Source organism: Leptinotarsa decemlineata, unplaced genomic scaffold (assembly GCF_025532065.1).
Source record: "Leptinotarsa decemlineata unplaced genomic scaffold, Ldec_3_MD MMD2_tig00000026_RagTag_RagTag, whole genome shotgun sequence".
Lineage (NCBI taxonomy): Eukaryota > Metazoa > Arthropoda > Insecta > Coleoptera > Chrysomelidae > Leptinotarsa > Leptinotarsa decemlineata.
In genome coordinates this window covers 8,768,285-8,790,823 of record NW_027412539.1, presented here as the reverse complement: position 1 = coordinate 8,790,823, position 22,539 = coordinate 8,768,285, and the positions used below count along the sequence as shown (strand labels likewise).

General features: G+C 36.8%; 1 long non-coding RNA gene across 1 annotated transcript in view; it reads left to right on the top strand.

The window, feature by feature from the left end:
• LOC111508822 (uncharacterized) overlaps positions 1-22,539 on the top strand; it is a 200,438-nt gene that overhangs the window by 101,084 nt on the left and 76,815 nt on the right. The gene's annotated exons all lie outside the window — the stretch shown is intronic.

The window sequence follows — 22,539 nt, the reverse complement described above, 5'->3', positions numbered from 1 at the left end:
GGCAAAATTACATCCTTTGATTCCGTCCGATCTCTTTGAAGATTGAGCATGGGTGTAAAATTTGACTAGTTCCGCAATTGTCGAAGTCATCAGGCCGTAGGTGCCACTGGGTCCTAAAATTCTTAGTCCAGCCGATTCCTTGGCAAAAAAGTCGGCAATGCGATTACCTTTACTCCTGTCGCGCCCTTTAACCCACCTCAGGATAATGTTATTATCTACCGAGGCTTTGACTAAATCTTGGTAACACTCTAGTACCAACCCTGGGGTTATACGTTGTCTGTTCAAGGCTAATAGGGCTTGTCTGCTGTCAGTGCAGATTGTTACATTTTTGCCAGAAATTCCTTTCCTTGTTTTCTTTTGTGGCGATTGAGATACCAGCCAGTTATTTTTGGGCCACGCTGGTATTTTCCCCATTCCCCACTTAATTCATAGGCTTAGTGATCTGGAGTACACTCCACACCCTGAGCTTTCTTTGGTTTTTGAGCCGTCTGTTAAAATCCGTATTGCATTTGTATCATGTTCGACTTAATTTGTATTTTGTAGGGTTTATTAAACACAAACCTGGGTTCAATTGCATCGCTTGTTGCCTGCAGCAGAGGTTGCGCAGTAAGCGCTTCCTGCCATAGGCCCAGCCTCAATTGACCCATTCCTACTTCGAGGTTTACACCAGCCGTGCGCAATCGTAACATGGCCATTAACGCAACCTCCTTAAAGTACAGATCCAGAGGGGTCAGACCCGTGATTAATTCCATTGCCGCGGTTGGTATTGTTCTCATGGATCCTGTGATGTTTAAACAAGCCAGTCGCTGTATTTGATATAATTTTTGGATGGCCGTTGCTTGTAGAACTTTCGGTCCCCATGCAATGGCTCCATACGCTAACATAGGTCTTATTATTGCAGTGAAGATCCAGGTGACCACACGGGGTGAAAGACCACATGCGCGTCCCACTGTCCTCCGACATTGCTCATAAGCCACGTATGCTCGTTTTGCTCTACTCTGTAGATGAGAGTTCCATGTTAGCTTGCTGTCGAGGAAGAGGTAAAATACCAAGGTATTTTACCTCTTCAGAGAAATTTACTTCACTTTTGAAGATTTTGGGAGGTTTTAAGCTCGTTAAACTTCTTTTCCTGGTCGGTCGGTAGCCAAGCGGTTCGGCGTGGGTGCTTTGTTCACTCACTCGATATGACTGCCGTGTTGGCCGGTGGTTCAAGCCCTAGTCTGAACGATCGATCTTCACTTGCTACCGTCCAACCCGTGTTGCGTATGCAATTGCATATGCAATTGTGTAGAATCCATTTTTGTTAAAGTGATTAGTCAGGGTATCCAGAGAAGGGGTGATAAGACCCCTCCCTGTAGACATCTCCTCATGACCAGTCCTTTCACTGTGATGTCTTCTACATTAATACTTATTGCTCTGCTAGAGAGCATCTTGAGTATCCATTCTCCTACTACCAGGGGTAAATTCCTGGAGTGTAGCTGCTAGGTAATTGTTGGAAAGGTTATTTAATCAAACGCTCCCTCGATATCTATGAATATACCCCGTGTGGATTCCTTGTTGTCCAATGATCTCTCGATTCTGCCAACCACATAATGAAGGGCCGAATCAGTAGACCTTCCCGGAGTATATGCATGCTGAAGTGGATTGTGAACTAGTACTTAATCTCTTATGTACCGCTCACATAGCCTCTCCATGGTTTTTAAGAAAAACGATGTGAGACTAATTGGTCGGAATGCTTTTGGTAGGGTGTAGTCCATCTACTCTTACTTCTCTCCACTTACTATGTGGAGACTTTAAGAATATTGACTTTAAGAATATTCCATTGTGATGTGATTTCTTGTCAAAAACTAGCTTCAGCTTCAGAGAGGTATACAATTTGGGAAATGCAATCTCGTGGCTGGAAGTCACCTCGAAAAACTGAAATATGGCATATGAATCCGGAGTTGAATAATGGTGCACTACAGTATTCAATGTCTGGTGGAGCTGGTGGTGGCAAAGATACTACTAGGGATTGAATATAAATGAAAATATGTGGATTTTCTGGTTGGTGGAGAGGTAAGTGCGGAACAATAACGATTTTATTTCGATGGAGTAATTAGCATCGACAGTGATGACATCGTAATACTTTCAGAAATCCTCTGCTTTGGTATGAAACATTTGGCTAGTGTCAAATAATAGTCTGAATAATCATATTCATATGGAATGGTTGTATAGTGTTACTAAACAAGGTAGCCATATTTGCGAATATGACTGCATTCCCCTGGTGGGTCAACAGTTCTGAGGTTATTTGTAATGACAAATTAAATTGATAATGTCTTCGTTATCCTTGATAAAAGAGACGGTTTTGTTGAAGTTATCTGAAAGTGTAGTGGTGAGAGAGATATGCTGGCTTGAATTCTGTAAAACAATATATCTAGTATTCTACTGATACTGTGTATGGTCTAGTCATATCGCTGAGCATTTTCTTGATCTGAATTTGCAGATATTGATTATATGATGCGGCCAAATCCATTGATAAGACCTCTTTTGGTTTTGTGGGACGGGTTGACGAAGTCAGACATTTTTATATATAATTTTCAATTGGTATTTCAGCGTTTTATGGACAATGGCAAGTCTATTCAAGTAGAGATCGTTTGTGGGGGCTTCCATTGTGTCATCAAATTGCTTTTGTATTTGATAGATTTGTAGTTTGGAAACTTACTACTCCCAGCATTAGTGGAAGACATTTGAGATATTGAAACCGTTTTTTTTTGTCGAGGAATTATTCAAAAGAATATGGTAATTCCATACTGGTAGATTTTTATCATCTAAAACCTCTCCTCTTAGAGCACCAAGTACTGGAACCGCTATCGCATTACTTCATTACTTGAGCTGACTTATTTTGATGTTTTATTTGTCTCACTATTGGTGTTTCGTATATCCTTCAATATACCTTCTCTCACTTCAAAAATGGAATTATTCATTTTTGTAGCCACTGAAATTGTTTTATCGCCTCTCCTTCACTTCTTTGGTTCCAATGATAGATCGAACTCTGTTATAGGCATATTTTCGCGTTTTTTCTCCACCCTAAAACTTTACATAATGTTCTCTGCACAAAAAATTCTTCCAGTTTTGTGTGAATATACAATTCTCATTTCTTACCATCTAGTACTAGATTTTAGTTTATTTTTTTGTTACGGCTCTTTTTGTGAACAGTAGTGTGAAGTCTGACTACTGTTATTTTTCATTAGATGGAACTACAAGTCGGGGAAATCTAGAAGCAAGCTTATTTCGGACACCTGTTGTTTGGGTATCAATTTTTCTGCTTGCTGAATTTATGGCCCTATCTTTCAGTTTGTTAGCCTTTCCTTTGATTTTCAGATAGACAGCTTTCTTCAAATATCACCAAATCATTATAATTCACTTGAAAATGCGATGCATTGCAAACCAAAGTACTTTTCATCGACACGAATTAGTATTTTCAGTTATCTCTCGATGATATTGCGCTCTATTTCTGAACCTGAACTATATAGCTTCATTATTTCGTTTTTTACGAAAAAAGTCTCCTTCCCGAATAAAACAAATTGTCATAACTGTCGTCTGCTGTAAAAAGAAAAATTTACAATCTACAGACCGTTGCCCTGAGATTATCACCGTCCTCCATTCATTTTTTGCAAGCGATGCCGAAAAAATTAACGGCTTGTAAAATACAATCATTCCTACGGCAACTGAGTCAGATGTTATTTAATCCGAATAATTCTGCAATTGCAGAACACTGCGCCATAATTTAGAATGATCTCTACGGTCGCTGATTCTTTCCACCAAAAATACCTTAACAAGGATTGTCGATAACATGGAGATATAGTAGAAATCGAGAACGTGTTAGGGTAGGAGTAAAGTTAAAACCAGTATGGTTCATTTACTCTACAATGTTTCTAATAAATTCAAAGTCCCAAACAATAAGTTCACAGTGGACTAATAATTCGACAAGTGATGTCCTTAACACGATAAGAGCGAATTTGGATTCGAAAAACTGAGACCTAGGTTCTTTTGATTTTTTCTCTGAATGAAAAAGCAAGTTTAACAAATTCTGCACTCTCAATTTCAATTAATTCTCAGAAACTAGTTAGGAATCACACGTTAAAAGGTAAGACCTCGTTAATCCTTAGATCGCACAGGTTTAGACTTCGGAGGGTGCTACAGTTGGTTAACGGAAAAACAGATTTTAAACAGAAAACGGTAAACAATTCGGTAAATAATTTCTTTTTTAGATTTGACACAAACAACAACTTTTCAACTATACTAAAGGTTTCAACAGAGTTTCTCCCTGTTATTGACCCTCTGATTGTTACTCAGAGACAATATTTTTTTGAAAAGGAAATTGTTATTTGAATAATTGCTAATGGGATCAAACCCGAAACCGGTCGTATAAATAAAATTCACCAGTGGTATTTAGACAAAAGTGTTTTTATTCATTTCATTAAAGTGATCATGCATTACCATAAAATAAACAAGTCATCAATCACACATATTGAAAAATTTTTCTTTCCCAAAAATTAGTAGTCGTTTCAAATAATATTCAAATTCAATTCAAATAGTTTTTCGATTCAAGATTTATATTCTATCAAACCATTGTAACATTCTGGCCGATTATTACATGACCCACTTTTTACCTGCATTTTTTCCTGATAATTTGAAGCATTTGTCTCAATTGTATTTCATATTTCAGTTCAATATATAACAATTATGAATTTTCACAAAAAATTCATTTGAAACAAGTTTCGCTACACGGTAGCTCCATCAGCTACTGGTACATGAAGCTATTCTACAATATCTTTTATCTAACAATAGTTAATAAAAAAAGTCATTAGATTAATGATTAAAAATAAAACATAAAATAAGTTTGGAGATGAAGAAAATTAATTCCACCCGTATGTTTGCCACCCTTTAGAGCAGCGATACTCGTCCTATGGCCCGCGGGCCGCATGCGGCCCGCCAGCCTTTTCTATGTGGCCCTGTAGCGGCTCTAGCCTATTCTGCAGCCTGAAGGCTAATATAATAGTTTTAGATTATTTGACAATAGTATTTTCTGATAACCGGATAACTACAAAACGCTCAAAAATTGCGTACACTTGCTCCTCACCTTGTTTGCATCAACTTACCTGTGCGAATCCTCATATTCAAAAATGAAATATGCGAAAAATGTGTATAGATCCCGACTAGGTGATTCGCACCTGGACGACGTCCAGAGTAGCATGTAGTAATTATGTGCCAGATTTATCAGAAATTGTAAATAGTTTGCGTCAATGTCAATCATCACATGAATTTTTAAATGAATGGTTTATTTTTACAGTTGCGTTTTATTGTATTTCACATACAACTTCTAACTCTAATAACGCAAAACCTGAAAGTAGTTTGTTCAGTCCAGTTTTATTATTGCGGCCCGCAATATCTAGCAGTCGCGACTATGTGGCCTAAAGGGAAAAAAGGTTGAGTACCGCTGCTTTAGAGAATGAACATGATTTCAAGATGAGCCACGACATATTACATACAGAAAATGAAGGAAAAGAATTAAACTTGCCAATCTCTCTGGAAATCCATAAACGCAAATTTTCAAATCGTCTTTCAATCGACCAACAAAGTTATTCTTTCACCATCAGTGAACTTGTTCTCATAAAATGTCATTAATATCAACTGCTTTCCTAGAAATAATATTGTTTTCTAAATCTACCAGTTTTCACAAAATTTTATCGTTCATCTAATGAGTGCTCTTATTACCTACTGTTATGTAAAAGATATTGCAAAATAGTTTGATGTACCAGTAACGGATGAAGCTACCGTGTACCGGTTTTAAATTATATTTATTGTGAAAATTATTTGAATTTGCAAATTTGAAAGTTTGGTGTTTTTCCTCATATCTCAAACAGAAAGAAGAGAGGATTATGATTTTAGATGTTGGATAAAATACAGTAATAAATCCATATGGAAAAACGTTCGCTGCAAGTTTATTACACATAAACGCCGTTCTCCAAATGAAAGAGTTCTTAAATAGTGAAGTTCGAGGTGTACAGAGTTGAACCTCATAACGATGAGCAGCCACAGTCCATCGCGTATTTCTGATATGTATACCGCTCTTGGTGGAATCAAATATGTCAAGTCTCTTGAGCACTTTACGGTGGATGACTTTTTTCTGGATGGAATCCAGCAGCTTCAGGGTATGTTTGGGGGCGGAGCTCCATACATGAGAATAATACACCAAAGAAGGTCTGATCTGAGCTTCATAAAGCATCAAAAGTTGCTGAGGTGTGTATAGGTTTCTGGTTCAGAACTATGCAAATTCCAGCGACATGACTGTCCCAGGACATATTGCTGTCCATTTTAACCCCCAACACACCTATTGAAGCAGAAAGCGAAATTGTCTGACCTGATACTATTATATTCGGTTCGGAGAAATTTATCTTCTTGGAGAAAAAAGATGCTTGGGTTTGTGTGGCATTGAATTGAACCTGGTTACTTTCACCCCAATTCGAAATTATTTCTAGATCCTCATTAAGATATTCAACCTCTTTCTGCCGGTGAAGATGTGCTTCCGCAGCCGATGTGTTGGGATCCAAATGTAATGACGAGATAAGTGTGCTGTCGTCAGCAAAGTTATATATTGGATTCTTGGTTTTTTCCAATAAGTCGTTAATGTTCAATAAGAAAAAGGTTGGGGACAATATGAATCCCTGGGGAACACCAGCGTTGATGGTGAAAGTATTCGAGAGATATTCATCGACAGCCACTTGCAGGAAACGTTATTTCAGGAAGCTGAAGAGCCATACACAAAAATGATCCGACAAGCCATAGCATCAAAGTTTGGCCAGCAAACCTTCATGCCACACACGGTCAAAGACCTTAGAAATATCAATTGCAACAACTCTTGACTCTCCATGTTTCTCGATTGCGTTATTCGAAATATGGGTGACACACAATAGAAGGTCGCCTGTTGATCTTTGTTTCAGAAAACCATATTGATGATCGCTAAAGACGTTGAAACCTTCCAAATATTTGAGGATATGCTGGTTTACGGCTTTCTCCATGATTTTTATATCACTGAAAGCAAAGCGACTGGTCTATAGTTATCTGGAAGAGTTTTCTTGCCCTTTTTGGGTACAGGCTGAACGCGAACAATCTTCCAACAAGAAAGAGGAACCCCTTACTTGTAAAACAGGTTGGAAAGTCTGCGAAATACTGGTGCGAGTTCATTTGCGCACTTTTTAAGTACGATGACGGGCACTTCATCAGGACCAGACGCTTTGTTGATATTCACCTGACTAGACGCTGTCGAAGAGTGATTTCCGATATTGTGGATTCTAGTGTGGAAATAATGGGTGGAACCTTTCTCAGAAAATCGACTGTGGAGTGGTTTTGAGGATCTCCATTGCCTCCCGTACCAGTCGGCTATGGAATCTTTGGTTGGGGGGCAATAAGTTTCGCGTTTTCAAACAGAATCCTGGGTTTCCTTAACTGAGAGCGTGTTTCGCCAAAGCTGACTTGGTCTAGTCTGCAGTTACTCTCATGCTACCTCAACCTTGTTCCCATGGATCTTTTGGTGATTCCGATGTATACCTTTCCACAAGTAAATGGTATGCGATATACCCCTGCTGCTGATAGTGGGTCTCTTGTATTTTGCCGACCTGAGGCTTTGTTAAATCTTCTTGGTGGCTTTGAAAACCGTTTTAATGTTGTGTATCTCCAAGAGTTTTCCAGCTCTGTCTGTGACCCTAGGGATATATGGCAGATTCGTGCGTGCAACCATCTAAGCTCCTCCCCGTTTTGAGCCGTGGAACTCTTCAGTTTCATGGCTTTGTTGATCACGGGTACACTGTATCCATTCGATGCCAAGGTCACTTGAAGATGTTCTAGTTCTTCCTCTGGATGCTCTGGTTCACATATTCTCTGAGTTCGTTCAGTTAGAGTAGAGATGACTCCTCTCTTTTGACTACGATGGTAGTTTGATAATGCGTGCAGGTACCTACTCGTGTGCGTGGGTTTTTGGTTCACTATGTGGGTTTGCCTAGCATCACATCGTTCGATGAGTACCTACCTCTAGGAAGTCAGCCTCTGGTGCTCATACACCCTTTCCATCTGTTGATAAGTTATACCTGTTTTCATTTGGGGCATCGGATCGGATGCACAGTTTGAATAGGATCTGACAAACAAAAAAATTCCATGTGATATTCACTTACTGAACTAAGTCTCCGGAATAGGCGAGGTAGGAGGGAGGAAACATAAAGAGGATAGTTAATGGAAAAAAATTAAGTCATTGATACTAGTCGGGTACGACTTGAAGTAAAATTAGGTCGTGATATTTTGCTTTTTACAAGAAAATTCAGGACAGTACATCCAATTACATTATGAAAGATATTCTGGTGGAATGCTTCACCGGCATTCACAAAAACTTCTCTCTTTATCCGAATAATTCCGCCATTCCCGGCCGGTATGCCATAACTTAAAGAGTTTCCAACGTCGGCAGGACCTGTATCGGTTCCCCAGACGGCAGTTGCGTGTCTTCTTGTCTCGTAACTCGTGGACAGAAGTTCCACGCTCGGGACTGGCTACGATAACCGGTCGGCATATCTTCCATACCCCCGGGATGCTTATCTCGAGGTCACGTGAGGCCAGAATCTACTTCGAACAAACTTTTTCTCTCTTTGCCGGCGTGTCGTTGAACGGGTGAAGACTTTAAATTTTAATGACATTATCGAGAGAGTACCGCCAGGAGTGCGTTCGAATATTCACTTCAGAGATGGTTTTTTACAATCCCGTTTTTGAATATATTTTTTTTAATTATCTTTACATGTAATTTTTGAAACTTCGAAGGCTCCCTTTTATTCTTATCACTTATCATGATTTACCAGCTTCCTTTCTGAATTTGGCATTCACGATTACTGAATGAAACTAGATGACATTTAATTTGATTGAAACAAAAAAACAATGCTTATTTCAAATATAAAAGCAATGGTCAAAAACTGATCATTCCGATGTGTATTTGATGATCCTGAATTTTCTGACGGTAAAATTGTGAATTCAAGTTTTTCAGTAGTTGTTTAATTATATATCTACAGCTGCTGATTATCACGGAGTGCACACCAAATAAAATACTTTTATAGGCAAATTGATACTTTGAGTTACATTATGGCAATTTTCGTAGGCATCTGAAGTTTGTTGAAATTAAAATACAAGCCATGTTATTCAATTATAATACAGCTTTCCACAGTTGAGAGAATTTTCAAAATTGGTTAAGTGGTTTTCAGTAATCAATACTGACCAACATGTTTTTCTCTTATTTGTTTATATTTTTCATGAATGAATACATGCATATATCTGTTATATATGTTATATTCATTTTATATAATATTTACATACTTACATACATACATACATATGAATTGAACATAATTGGAAATATTGGTAAGAAATAAATAATTCGAAATCATTCATTTAATTATAGGATTACTCACCGCTTCAATCGATGTTTCCGGTATATGCGGAGCTGAAAAAAAGTTCAGTGTCAGTTTTAGTGTACTCGGTATCGTTCATCAAAACGTGCAATAAATATTAACAAACAAATCAAATGGCTTCGTCAGCTGGACAGTCGGTAGCCAAGCGGTTCGGCGTGGGTGCTTTGTTCACTCACTCGAATTGACTGCCGTGTTGGTCGGTAGTTCAAGCCCTAGTCTGAACGATCGATCTTCACTTGCTACCGTCCAACCCGTGTTAGGAATCACACGTTAAAAGGTAAGACCTCGTTAATCCCTAGCTCGCACAAGTTTCGACTTCTGAGGGTTGTCGTTCGTAGGGGTGCGACAGCTGGTTAACGGAAAAACAGATTTTAAACAGATTTTATACATCAAGATATTATTTGAAAGTACGGAAAGTCATCTGCATTCACAACATCAGTATTCAATGGGCTACTTCTTCACTCAAATATCAATTTGAAATCTAAGAAAACTTGTAGATGTATCAGGATTAAAGTAAAATATTTGTGAGTAAGAGTTCATGACTTATTGACTGATGTTTTTAAGTTGAATTTTCTAGGAGACATAGAAAAAAAAACATATTTATTTCTACCATTAATTGATTTTTTTATATCAGATATGTGACGTAACAAAATCAATCCATCTTCAACTAAATAAATGCTCCCGAGAAAAATAACTGGTTGAAAGGCCATTCAAACTGACCATCTAGACACTCTCACTTGCACTTACAACTACATGAATTGAAATAAAACTACATTTTGTGAATTATTCACAGAATTGAAATGCGTTTCAAATTGACTATTATTTTTTTTAATGAAGCTGGAAAATATTAATGGCTCATAAAAATGTTTGGGAACATCCCCTATAAATGCCATTGGATACCAAAAATTAAACTGAATCTATTCGTTCTGAATTGAGAACAACTTCCTTGAAATGTTTTTCAAAGGAAGTCATTGCGTAGAGCAAATATTCGAACCCAATCCAGAGATTCGATTAACGTAACAATCCCCTCACAGTCTTCTACAGCTGGGTTATTGCACAATTCTTTGAATTGCATGAACAGATACACCCAATAAACTACAACGCATTTCTGGGTAATGATTATAATAATCATTGTCACAGAATTAATGAAGTATTTTTAAAAATCAAGGAAATTTGATTGACGTAACAGACATAGCAAAAAGATTATACAACTATGTTTGGAGAAATGAAATTCAACAAGTTATTTTCGAGTAATCAGAGAAAGAAAACTGATTTATATGAGACTGTAACTTTGACACGCACAAATCAGGTAATTAAAAAAGCCACTGTCAGAATCAGCTTTTAATCATATTAAATGAAATTCCAGCTTCCTAATTATTTACGTAGTGACTAACCTGAGCGGTCTGACTATCCAAGAAGATTTGGTTTTTGAATACCCCCACCTAATTATCATATTATTTGGTACTTACGTAAAATGAAATGAATACAGCTTCAGTGAAAGTAATTTTTGAATTTTATCTGAGAAGAAGGAAATAAATGATGAGCACTTTAGAATGACCAAAGGAAATCGCAAATTTCTCAAAAAACTTCATTTCCGAGACAGAGGCGGATTCTGGGAAAATTTCAGGGGAGATACGTTCAAGAAAAAAAATGGATTTTAGGATATCTCTGAATTTGAAATTTTCTAACCTACGAACGTAGAAACACTCGGTAATTATAAAAGGTTATATAAGTGTACTGATTATTATCGGATAGTCAAAAAATATACTTTCCATATATATTCTGGAATAACATCTATACCCCATTGAAGTATATAAATATATTCCGGAAGGTGCCCAAATTCTGGTCAAAATACCAAAACCCTTGCCTTTCATGTGAGACCAACGATTTTGTAGGTACGTGAGGCAGATGTAGAAAATTACTTGCGACGACTGAAGATGTTGCACAGGTGCTTGATAGTTTTACTTCCGCTTTCTGTGGGGCATTAGAAGTATACCATCAGTATAGTTTTTTAAATGTCGTTTAATAAAGAATTTTATTTATAAATTGTGTCAAATTTTATCTCACCATCTTCAAGAAATAAAACCATTCATCAGAGAGATTCTCCTTTAGGAACTATCTGAATTAGATCTCTCAATTTTCTGTTCTCTCTTCTGATAAAGAGGTGTTTAGCCTCCAAACTTTCCGAATTATTCCTAGAGCCTTCGCCATAACGTCTGAAATGTTCACGGCCAGAAAAACATCAGTTGGCAAACGGAACAGGGTCTCACTTGCCCATTTGTAACAGTGCCATCTTCTTCCATTCATCTTGATTCTTTGAGAAGTTTGTTATAATCAGGAAAGGTTCGTCTTCCTACACATTTCTTTGCAATCAAATATGGACTCTTCTCGTTATTTTTCATTTCTCCTTCTCTTTCCCATTTCTCGTTAACCCATAAGTCTGCTTCTGGTGTGATCTGTTTAGAAAAAAATCTGTTTTTCCGTTAACCAGCTGTCGCACCCCTACGAACGACAACCCTCAGAAGTCAAAAATTGTGCGAGCTAAGGATTAACGAGGTCTTACTTTTTAACGTGTGATTCCTAAAATCTGGTGTGATAAATTGGTACACTTTCTGATTAGCCAACATTTCGTCTGGGTTACATCCATCCGGTCCTTCAAGATCCATTTTTTCTGTCAGCATTCTTCTTTCTGATGCGATTCTACGAATTCTGCCTTTCTACTTTCAACTGTAGTACCTTTCCCTTGTGAAGGGCGATACATTAATAGTTTTCTGAAACATTTGCCTGGCTTTTTAAATATCAAGGTCTTCTGTAGTGTCAGTTTAACTATTCCTGAACACCTCTTTACTTTCAGTTTTCTTCTGAAGATACTTTTTTAGTAATATCGAAGCATCTTCAATCAGAACAAATATTTTTTCGAAAGATCCCATAGGAACTTGAGGACTTCTGTAAGGGTTGCCTTGCTGCTTCCTATAACTCTATAACTTTTTTGAAGACTTCAAAATCTAATGCAACAAATGAAACAGTTTATATCGACTTGACAAATTGAAGATGATGTTTTGCCTCAGGTCATTAACAAAATTTTGCACTCCGAATTCTTCCAATAATTGTATAAGCGTTTCCCTCGGGGTAGATATATCCCATGATCCATAGCTTTTGATAGAAGGCTTCATGAGTTTTGTCTTGCACCTTCTATAGAATGCAGCTTTCTGCTCAAGACTGACCAAGTGACTGTGGTCTAGTTGATCTCTCTAACAGTTCATTGATTTTGAGTAGATTTTTTCAATATGGACTGTTTCCGAGTTTATTGGCCGTGGTCTGCAGGTTTTTATACCTGACGTTTCGTCTGCTACTGCGACAGACTTTGTATATGTATGTTCGTAAAAGATGGACATGTCATCGCGTCTTTGTATACCTGAACAATAACGTTGTAAATTGTTTTATTGTATCATCGTTCGTTCAGTAGTTTTTGAGTGAATCGCAAACGATGAAAGTTTTCTTTTCATAGTGTCAATAAGTAGTACAAAACAAAGTCGCTTCCCGCTGTCTGTCCCTATGTATGCTCAGATTTTTAAAACTACGCAACGGACTTTGATGCGGGTTTTTTCAATAGTTGAAGTGATTCAAGAGGAAGGTTCATGTATATATAACATGCATGATATAGTAGACAAACACTGATAATTTCAGAGGTTTCTAATGTGATGTCGTGAATAAACGACATTTTTTTGCAATTACATTGCAAACGCTGGCTGAACCCTACGAGATAGATCAAAAAATATACTGAAGCATTGTACACCTTAAAAAGATCTACAAAAAAGTGCGATGGTATATGTTTGTCTCTTCCTTCGAATCCAAATATGTTGGTCTAATTTTGTTATTTGAGTGCTATTTTAATTGTTGTATAATTTTCCATCACTATAAGATTACAAGCATGATCAGCACGTGAACAGCAATGAAACGTGGTGGTGGGTAACGTAATAATTTCAGGCTTTATATTCTAACAGAAAGAACACGTTCTGCTTGTATAGGAGTCGGTTGACGCAGCTTTGCTGTGATATCATCGCATTGCACTCGAAAATTTGTTTGAGCTGCATACATATGAGAGATATGAGATGGTCAAAAATGGGTTATGTTATTTACGTTCCCATATTTGCAGTAAACAGTTCAAGAATGTATCAATGGATGGTGAAGAAAAACCATTCAAGTTTAAAAAAACCAATTGATATTTTAAATTCTCTCAGCAATAGTGGAATTTGAAAATATTATATGAAGATATTTATAGAAGGAAATACTCGAAATTCCAGATATTCGATTTCGTGAAATTCCATTCAAAGTTCATTATTTTCCTATCAATAATAAAGATCTAGTAGAATTCTAACGTGTTTTTATATTTGCAAATCTATATAGAATTCAATTGATTTTCAATTTGAAAATATTTGAAAAATCTCTTAGAACTCTTTCGATTAAAAAATATATCTATGGATTCCATCAAAAAGAATTCTACTGACATTTTACATTTGCATTTGTTTTGTCTAATTAAAATTATTTTGCCTACTTTTCAATGTAAGTTCAGTTAGGCTCAGTAACTCTTGACCCTTTGAACCTAGAAATTATTGAATTTCACTAGTTCTAATATCATTCTTCTTATGATTATTTGCTCTTTTATAGATTTTGAATCATATTAGATAATTGAAGTCCGAACTAATAAAATTCACCATGAAACATTATCAACCGCTTTCAAACAAACTAGAAATCATTATGGAAATCTAAAATCCGAGTTATGTGGGAGTCGGAAGTCGGAAGGACTACCCGTGTTTTTTATGGGCTAGGTTGATAATTCCATGCACCAAGAAAAAAAAAATAATTAAATTTCGGTAGTTCCTTAGTGCGACTCTGTACAAGCAGCCTTGTCTGGGAGATCACGTGCACTATGAATGATAATGTTCTGAAGCACTCTGTTGCTTATATGGACAGAGAATATATTATTTATCTCCGATAAACATTATTTCGAAATGTTTCAATTTTGACGAAAATTTAAAACTCTGTAATAATTGAAATCACGCTCAATTTCACTATGAAAGGACAACTTCTATATGCAGATTGACAGCTCCGAGAAAGTTGAGTTGAAGATATATTTCAATGGAGATATCCTAAAAAAGGTATATTCTGCTCGGTTTTGTGTAGGTTGAATCCCACGTTCTGTGATTCATTTTCATTGGGTATTATACTTTTGGTTCAGTTCTTCCGACAAGTGCCTTTCCTGCATGTTCCGAACTGGCTGCAATTTTAGCAATGTCCTATTTGTATGCAGCGCTCGTGTATATATAAACGAACTCCTGCGAAACTCAATTATACTCCCAAGTCGAGAACTCTCTGAACTGTATTCTGTCCTGCATTGCGCGCACTTGTATTGCTTGTGAATTAGCATGCTGGACACCTTGAGCTGAATTTTTTAAATTTTGTAGTTCATACTATTTGTATGTGTTCGGTTGAATGTGCTAAGAAGTATTATGAAACAACAAAATTTTGGAACAAATTCGCTATTTCACAAATAATACGCTTTCGACAGAAATCCTGAAATGAGTCAACTTTTATTTTTAAATGCCACTTTTCAAAGTGGCATTTAGAATGGTTTTGATGTGGTGACGTCATCGACGTTTTTTTAGATTAATACTTGGAAGATTCAGCATTGAGTGAAAATTAATTTCATTTGTTTTGGCAACCATAACAAATAACTCCCCTGATCGTTTCAGGATGATCTGGGATGTTTGAGGATGTGACATCAAGACAGAAAAAATTTAAACAAGCCGTTTCGTGTCGCTAGTATATCATTATACAGTGCATTTCTTTAATGTCCCCTCACTTTATTTTTTGAACGGGTCAACTTGAAAAGTTGAAATTTGGGATAATGAAATTAATGAATGAATACTTCATTTTGAAGAGAAATTAAATGATGAAGCTTTCAAGATGGCGACTGGGCGCTATGTGAAAAAAATGAATGAAAAGGGTTTTTTGTGACACATTATTTTGAAGTTCCTGACGGATACTTCACAACCCTAGAATTTGAAGTCAATATCTTCATCTTCTACAAAGTGGCGGACACATTAATATCAGACAAACACATTAATATCGATATTTCTAGAAATATTCCTTTTTATCTGCCATATGGCAATGCCAACATCCCGATAGGGTTTGTTAAGTTATTTTTTGTTTACAAAAACAACAAAAAATGTTAGTACGACAATGAACATCATTGTTCAGTTGAAATATTCTCATTTAGTTTTTGGTTTTACTAGTAGAAAGGTATCACGTCAAAAATCTCTGAAATGATCAATTCTCGTCCATTGGAAGAAAAAATTGAAGCGATTTTTATTTACGGTGCGATGCGTAACTTTCACGAGACCGAAAGAATGTTCAATAAACTTTTTCCGAATCGTCCTATCTGTAGAAAATGTTTGAGGGAACTTGTATCCAAATTCACAACTACCGATAGTGTACATAACAAAAAGCCCCCAGGTCATCCGTCCATTCCGGAAGAACAGCAAGTGCAAATAATTGGTGAGATGGTAGTAAATCCTGAACATTCTACTTATTCCGTCGCGAATGTTTGTGAGGTGTCTCCTTCTACTATTGAGACTTTTGAAGCGGAATAGGTATAATCCATACAAAATGGTACACCAATTAACTGAAGATGACCCTGATCGAAGAACAGAATTCTGCGAAATCATGACGGAAATCATTGCAAGGCATCACGTTTTCCGGGAAACACATACCCAATAACCAAAAAAAATTAACGTTTGGGCAGGAATATTGGGAAACCATATTGTAGGATCCCTATTTATTGATCAAAATTTAACAGGGGAACTGTATTTGAATATGCTGAATTCGATATGGATATTGTTTTCCAACAAGATGGAGCACCACAACATTATTCCAGACAAGTAAGAAACTATTTGGATAATTCCCGGTCGTTGGATTGGCCGTCGAGGTCCTACAGAATGGTCAGCCAACTCGCCAGATTTGACACCTTTGGACTTTTTTATAGGGCTTTTTGAAGCAAGAGGTGTACGAAACTGAACCTGCTTCTTGGATATACGGCAGAGAATAATAAATATTTGTAGAGATATTGACGTTATTGTGTTAGAAAATGTTCGACGAGAAATATCGGATAGGCTGTTCATATGTCAAGAAGTAGTTGAATGTCGATGTATCCAGGCAATTATTAAAAGTTCCGCCATTTTGTAGTAGTTGAAGATATTTATATTACATTCTGGGGTTGTGAAGGATTTGTCAGGAGCTTCAAAAAGATGTGTCACAAAACCCCCCGTTCCATTTAATTTTTTTTCCAAATGGCCCCCAGTTGCCATCTTGGACGTTTCCTCTGTCAATATCACTTCAAAATGAAGTATTCATGCCTTAATTACATTATCCTAAATTTCAATTTTTTGAGTTCAAAAAATAAAAGGTGGGGGACATTAAAGAAATGCACTGTATATTTACACAAAGTAACAGCAAACAAAGTTTCAAATTAGATGTTTTCAATTGTCAAATTTTCACATCCTTCAGTTACTGTGTGGCAAAAAAGTAACTATACCTATATATAATTGAAATCCTTAAAAATACTTTTGAAGCAGGACATTTCAATTAGAAACGTATGTTTGAAAGAAATGGAGGTCAAACAACATCAAAGGAAGATAAAAACAAAGACTATTTAATGTGGTGAGTCATAATTAGAGTTACCTAGAAATCACCTTTCATTCAATTTGTATAACATTCAAAAATGAATTTCGAATAATATCATAGGAAAATGAATATGACATATTGAGTAAGATGAAGATGAATAATCTTCGAATAATTAAATTTTTTCGTAGTTGATGTGGTATTTGTTGGTCATTTCTTGAATGTCCTCTGTTGTTTATAATTTAAAATGGGATAAATATGGATACCAAAAAATTTATTTATAATCATATTCCGTTTATGATTCATCTTTGACTTCATAAAAGATTTTTAACATCCTAACAAAATGACAACTGTAGCAAATAATGTCCAGGAAACACAGTGATAACGTGCTGAGATGAACATGAATGAATTTTCGTCTTAATAAGAAAACAATTCAACTTATACTTATACTTACTTTACATAATTCCACAGAAATGCATTGAAAAACTTAAAAATATCTCACTACTGCAAAATAACAAGTACGTATAAATTAGTCCATTCGTTTGCCACTATATAACACTTCTGAATCATTTTCCATATTAAATATACAAACTTCCTTTCGATAGGTTGTGGAATCACTGACATCTTGAAACAAAATTCCTTCCCTCTATAAACGATACCTATATTCTCTAATGACTTCGGAGAGGTATCGATTACGAATACCTTCACAAGATAAAACAATAAACATGGCCTGGTACTGATGACAATCTTCCAAAGAAAATGTATACAACCAAGACCGTTAAAAAATCACTCAACTATTTTCATGAGGAGTTCAATTTATATGAAGGTACAAACAAATCTGAAGGGGAATAAACTTTCAATTTTCACGTGGAGTGTATTTGTAAAAATTATATCCTCGAATATGCATCGATATAAAAGCAAAATTGAATCAATTGTATTACCTGGATAGACGAGAAATTTCAACAAGAACAATTATTAAAGACACAATGAAGTCTATCGTGCCTTGACTCGAGACAGCAGAACATCACCAGTACGGCGCGTATTCTTTTTGGTAATATTGGAATTCAGAATAACGTTTCCATTCGAATTGAAAATGTGTTATTTCAATAAGTATCGATTAAGATCTTGAGATTTCTGGGTATCACATATAAATTGTTGGTATTCAAGGTGAATTTGAATAGGAGGATAGTTGTGTTATTTTTGTGAAGTTATATGAATCAGTGAAGTGTCCTTGTATTTGTAATACCAAATTAAACTTGAGAATATCTATAGTAGAAGCATAAATGCAAAGTTTGCGAATAGTCACAATTATATTTGAATCTAGGACTTGAGAACTACGTATAATTCAAGAATAATGATATCTACATGTTAATTTCATGGATATCAGTGTAGATTCTTCCTGGTCATCGCCAGATATTTCTTTGGCGCCAGCTTCTCAGGGTAGCCCAGGGTAATCCTGGCAAGAGTACATCCTTTGATTCCATGTCGAAGTCATACAGCCGCTTCCTTGGCCAAATAGTCGGCAATGCGATTACCTTTACTCCTATCGTGCCCATTAACCAACCTCAGGCTTTGGCTAAATCTTGGTGGCACCCTAGTAATAGCCCTGAGGTAACACGATGTCTATTCAAGGCTAATAGGGCTTGTCTGCTATCAGTGCAGATTGTTATGTTTTTGCCTGAAATTCCTTTTCTGGTTATTTCTTTTGTGGCAATTAAGATACCAGCCAATTATGTTTGAATCACGCTGCTATTTTTTTCTCTTTCCCACTCAATCCTTAGGCTTGATGATCTGGAGTACATCCCACATCCTGAGCCTTCATTGGATTTTGAGGCGTCTGTATATATCTGACATCTGACTCTGTGTTCTGTTTTATTTATATTTTGTAGGGTTTATTAAACACAAACCTGGGTTAAATTGCATCACTAGTTGCCTGCAGCAGAGGTTCAGCTGTAAGCGCTTCTCAGTATAGTCTCAACCTTAATTGACCCATTCCTACTTCGAGGGTTACACCAGCCGTGCGCAATCGTTACATGGCCATTAACACAACCTCCTTAACGTACAGGTACAGAGGGGTCAGACCACTGCCGCGGTTGGTGTTGTTCTCATGGCTGCAGTGATGTTTAAATAAGCCAATCGCTATATTTGATATAATTTTTGATGGCCGTTGCTTGTAGAATTTTCGGTCCCCGTACGTTAACATAGTTCTTATTATTGCAGTGTAGATTCAGGTGATCACACGGGTTGAAAGACCCCATGCGCATCCCACTGACCTCCGACATTGCTCCTAAGCCACATATGCTCTAATCTGTAGGTGAGATTTCCATGTTAGCTTCCTGTCGAGGATGGTACCAAGGTATTTCACCTCTTCAGAGAAGTTTAGTTTGCTTTTGAAGATTTCGGGAGGTTTTGAGCCCGAGAAACGTATTTTCCTGGTGAAAAGGACCATCTCAATTACCTTGGGTCTATTCACCAATGCAATCTCTATCAAGAGCCACACAATCATACCAGCGCCGCTCTAAGATTTCTATAACATTTTTGTAGAACGATTTATCTTTTGCTTCGAAATAAGCCTCAGCTTCACCTCCTCAATCGAGCAAATTTTTTACCGGTGAGCATTTTTTTGAGGTCTGCGATCAGCCAGTAGTCGCTGGGAGCAAAATCTGGCGAATACGGTGGATGTGAGCGAAACATGTCGTGATATATTTTTCAAATAAAGTTTGTGGAGATCAAATGGTTAGGTGTAGTTTATGAAATTACTACGGATCCTCATCAAGTAACGGCCGAATCAATCAGAAAAAAAAGAGTGAATTTCAAGTTATCACCTTGAGTGTTGATAATTTTAATGCTCCTCACTCACTCATAGTACAATAAATAACAAACTTATGAGTATCATGAAATTTCAACAGCTTTCTTTTGAAAATTAGTACTTATTAAGCGGTGAATGCGATAAGACTAGTGCCATCTACATGTTAGGCCCAAGACTTTTCATACCAGGTAGATATTGTCGTTATTTAGGACACAACAACCAAAGGAAAAACAATAAACAAATAGGAAAATACTCTACGTAGTGTAAGTATTTAACAACAAAAAATTACCATCTAGCAAAGATAACGTACAAACGATGGCTTTTCGATATCATTAAACAGTTGCTGCTCATAAGGGCTTTTGTATACATATGCGGGTACGTGATGGAATTGATTAACATAACGCAGGCTTATCGGCTAATTCATCGGCATGGTTCAATCAGAGCGAAATACTCATTTAGCGGTAGTTGTTATTTTGGTCGAACATTATGTTCATGTTGGAGCAGAACCAATTTAAAACAGATTTGATTTTGAAATGGAATGAACAAAAACAATAATTCAAGTTATTAGAGAAATATTTATTAGTGGAATTTGAAAGAGAATACGAACAAATATTCATTAGTCAGTTCAAATCTATTTGGACAAGAAAACAAATTAATAAGACCAGAGTCATCACTTTGTGAAAAGCTAATTTTGACAAACTCTTGACAATGTACACACATCGGAAAAGTGTAGGGATATTTTTAAAAATGGCAATAATTTTTTTTAGATCGCTTTAGGGAAAAAAAAGTTGACGGATGATTATTAAACGAATGTAACTTACAACAAAATTTATTAAATAGTCAAAAATACTGAGGGCGCATATAAGCAAAACTAAAAAAAAATATGGCTCTTCTTTGGCACCCCGAAAAAAATCATAATACAAAAAAAATTAGAATCAGTACAAAGTATGGCCTCCACGCTGGTTTATTACGGCCCTACATCTATCGTGCATCGACAAAATGAGATTGTCAATGTCTTGTTGAGGTACATTTGCCCATTCAGCGATTAAAAGCTCTCTCAATTGAAACGTTGTGTGAATGTTCCCCATATGCGGACTAATTCTTCGTTGAAGCATGTCCCACATGCTCGATGGGATTCAGGTCCGGTGATTGTGCTGGCTATAGCAATACATCAACTCCTTCGTTGGTGAGCCAGTCAGTCACTAGACGCGCGACATGTGGACGAGCATTATCGTGCATTAGGTGGAAGTTTTCACCAACAGCACCAGCAAACGGACGGACGATAGGTAGAAGAATGGTGTCGAGATACTGTCGAGCTGTGAGGGAGCGATTTGGAAAAACGAGATCGGTTCTGCAGCCGATCATGATTCCGCCCCATAGCATTACTGTACCACCTCTGTATGTGTGGACTTCCTGGACGTGTCTCAAACGTTCATTATTTCCAGGTCGTCTCCACAGTCTTACTCGACGAGAATCTGGATGAAATCCAAATCTGGATTCGTCTGTAAACAAAACTGTGGCCCAATCATTTGCATCCCAGTTTTGATGTTCTTGACACCAGTCTAATCTTCTACCGCGATTGCCTATCGACAAAGGTGGACATCTAAGTGGCCTTCTGTTGTGGAGATCTGCTTCATGCAGTCGATTTCTGACAGTATCATGACCAATGGTTACCTGGTGCGTCTGCTGCAACACGTTAACCAACTCAGGTGCTGTGATTGTCGGTTGTCTTTTTGCGGTTAAGACCAAAAATCTGTCTTGAACTGCAGTTGTAGCGCGTCCTCGCCCTGGATGTTGTTCGGCTGGACTGCCAGTTTCACGGAAACGCCGCCACAATCGACTGATAACACTTTGGGAGACCCCCAAACGAAAAGCTACATCATTTTGTCGCATGCCACCTTGAAGAAGCCCTACAGCTCTATTCATCTCAGCCAATGGTAAGTGATGGCGTTCCATGTTGTAGCACAATATTTCCAGTTTAATTGCTGAGCAAGAACTGCATAGAATGTACAAACTCGACACTTTCAGATTATTCATTTTAGCCGAAAACCTATAGTTTGAAAAAAACTTGATAAAAGATAAGTTACCGTTTTGCAGTCTTTGTTCAACCCATAGAAATCTACAGGGTGGTCGAGTGTACCAATTTAATCGAAATTAAACGACTTCATGCATTTATTTTTATGATATTTAGTATGTTATAAAAATATCCCTAGACTTTTCCGATGTGTGTATTTTGCTACCTTGAACTTTTGAATGTGATTGAAAATTGCATTCAATTAGAACTGATTCTACTAACAACCTGATACAAGACAGTAAAGTTTCAAAATGAAAATGTCTTCTCAATGCTTTTATACAGAGTGTCTCATAAGTCATGGTCCAAACTGAAGTAGGAGATAGGGGTCCGATTCCTAACTGTTTTCGACTACTCATTTTTAGTTTTAGTTACCAAAAAATATTGTTGAATATCCAAGGATATATTAACGATATTTTTAGAAATAGGAGAATTTTTGGTCTTTCATTTGCGTGATGATGAGAAAAAATCAGGTTTCAGAAAATCTAGGAGCT